The following is a 3,247-nucleotide window of genomic DNA, read 5'->3' as shown; positions in this document are numbered from 1 at the left end:
GAATAGCCCATCATTGTAAGTAAAAGCAGCATCAAAATCATCATATTTGATGATTAACCTTCTGACAAAAACATTTTTGGTATCCTTGATTAAACAACATTGTTAAAAGATTAGTTGGCATTTTGTGTTTTGCCTTTCAGACATTTCTTCAACAGTTACGGATGGGTAAGATCCTGAAACACAGAATTTATGGCAAGCACAACAGCATTTGGTACAGTAATTATGTGCCAGAATGTGTCTAACTTACCTTCCTCTTTTGCCTTCAAGTTCTTACACCACCCAATGGAACACAGGTTGTGGACTGGTTCAGCAACTGTACACAGATTGTGGAAATAAACTTCACAAACAGCTCTCTTCATACCATCTAAATGATTCCTGTTACTTCTAGTAGTCGTACGATAACATTGCGTAATCTGATCAATTTGTTTATAAGTCAGTTGACGTCTTATACGTAAACCACCCGATAACTTAGTACTTCCAAACTGCTGTTTTAGTCTACACAGTCTCGTGCCCATCCTCTTCTCCAGATGATTAATGCACTCTAGTTTTGTAATTGACAAATCATTGTAGGGTTTACTCTCCACAAGTGATACAACACAAAGCTCTCAGCAAAGTCACGGCAAGATTCTTTTGGAATAGTTGTTTAAAATAGTAAATATTTCAATATTAAAAAAAACAAATTATGCAAAATATCCATATTTTCATAATCTGCACAAAATCAAATCTGTGAAATTTTGTCATTTTGGGTGGTGTGACTTCCCTTAAAACTGCTGTGAAATTCTAAATGAAACTACAGTTACTAGTACAAGAATATAATATACTTTCTCAATAACACTGACTTCCACAGTTTGCACGCACTGATCTTAGGGGTTGTCAACAGGAACTGCATTAATTTTGGAGTCTTTTGGGGAGAGAAACCTATCTTGCAATTCACTCGTCAATAAGCTGTAATTTTATTGGATGAAACTTTTGCACATCTTCCTTTTCTTTTAAACCATACACACACGGACTCAGTCTCATTTATTTTACGACGATTCCTTGCTAATCGCACGTTTCAAGTAGCCGAGGTGTTCAACAGGGACATGATTTAACAGCCGCAGGCCACGAAATTACAGAGGTGACGGTTACTTTAAATTACAGCATCATTCAACGGAAAGAAAGATCCGCTTTTCTATATACAAGGTACCCTGCTGGAGCAGATGACAAGTGATGCACGTGTTCTAATACTTGGTTTATTTGAGTGTCAAAAACTAAACAGTTAACAATTAAAATAAAATAATACTCATATACTCTCATTAAAAATTAATTTTTCATACATAATGACAGGGACCTACGGCAACTTGTTAATAAACATTTAATAATATCAACCTTTGACCTTTGCTAATGCAAATCTTATGAATATAACATGGGGCTTGGCGGACCTTGAATAAATCGCGGAAGTACCAAGTGATTGTTGTGAATTTGACTAGCACAAAGCACAGTTAGAAAGTAACACATATAACTATCTAAGGTAATATGTAGAATTATTAAAGGTAAAGCGTCACACCTATTGTAGATTTTGGAAGCAAAGTTTTCATGGCTTCGCAAGGCAAATCTTCAGAGTGAAGTTCTACGATAATAAAATTATAACCTGACTAAGTGGCTCTGTCAAACTATTGTGTATCTTTCAGTGACTGAAGTACTGAGACATCAGTCAGTGGCAGTGCCCGTGACCCTCTCTTGTAACTGTGTTGGACGGCCTAAGACTCCTTATAATCCCCAAAACGCATCAGATCAGCTGGTGGCTGAAGTTGACGAAGACTGCACATGGCAACAATTCTCGAAATTGGAGACGAGACAACAAGATCTGAAGATGACTAGCAAGCAAGAAAAAGAAGTGAAGAGAAATGATTCCTGTACGACAGCGTCCAATAAGGTAACTTTGCTCTGCCGCTTTTTTCGATATACGCTCGATTTGATTGGTTGGGCTCTGAATCTTCCGAGCTTCGCCCAGTCAAAATGTTCCTCCTGTTCTCTGAGCTAAGTGTCAGTTACAGAGTTTAGTGCAATTTCACTTGGACATAAACACAGGTGCTTTACAAAATACTCAACAAGGTACTTAGTCTAACCGATGCAAGCAATGATGGATCACAGCAGCCTACTAGGTTAAGCAATGATTTTCTTCCCGCCATTCTGTTCTGAAAAAAGTCATTCCTCACTATTTGTCTCTCTTCTCAGCCAGTGGGACAGCTTCCCTCCAGTACTGCCATGCTTCTCTGTCTCTCCGGAAATTTTTTAGATTAACCAGCGTCTGTAGGTGTTAAGTCCATCAACGACTTTTTTTTTTTTAAAGAGCTACATGTTCGGTGGCATCTCACAGCTTTCAAAGCCCTAGCTTGGTGCTCTTTTTTCACCAGCTGAACAGCGATCTTCATCGTCTATCCAAAAAGTCACCCTTCCACGTTCGGCTGATAATATTGTCTTTAGCTAAGATTTCCTCCTCACTCCACCGTGTAAAAACATTTGCGCAAGTGATCGTTACAGGATGTCCTAACTGGTGTCTATCGGCACGGCTGCACCGTTGGTGTCACAAAACGAGTGCTGGACCCAATAGTGGTAACGATTGTCTTCACTCGCTGGGTTCCTGAGAAGAACCCGGGAAGGTCCTCAACGTTCCGGCGGCGCTTGGCTCTATGCCCGTGTCTCCAATGTGTTTTCGAAACATTCCCACATTTCCAGCCAGCTGAAACACTGTTTTAGATTACTACGGAAACTGACAATCAGTAGTGTATTTAATATCAATTCATTTCTCTGATTGTCATTAATTATTCAGGTCGACAGTAGATCTCTAATATGAGTTTATATGAAAGTACGCACGCTGAGTGGCTGTCCTGAAAAGCTGGTCCGTAACATCATCTCTTTCTTGAATTTTAAAACTTTTGCTGCGGCAGGTGTGCTCAAAGCATAGGTGCATCGAGAATGCCCTAAGTGGCACTGGGTTTACGTGCTCGTAAACGACAAAGTTTGGGAAGTAAATGTTACAAAGATAATGTGCTTATTTATTTTTTACTCCAAAAAACTGTCGCGCACTCATCCATGAGTGTTGCTGGTGAATTAAACTGCTATGTTTTATAAACTATCCAGCTCACATTCATTCACGATCATCATTATCTTCATCACTGAATCTTAATTTATCTGCTTTGATACCAAACTTTACAAGTAATGCTGACACTTTACTGATTCATTCACACACAGATGGTTTGCACCA

The sequence above is a fragment of the Schistocerca nitens genome, chromosome 7, assembly GCF_023898315.1.
Source record: "Schistocerca nitens isolate TAMUIC-IGC-003100 chromosome 7, iqSchNite1.1, whole genome shotgun sequence".
Classification (NCBI taxonomy): Eukaryota; Metazoa; Arthropoda; class Insecta; order Orthoptera; family Acrididae; genus Schistocerca; species Schistocerca nitens.
This window is presented reverse-complemented; position numbering follows the sequence as displayed.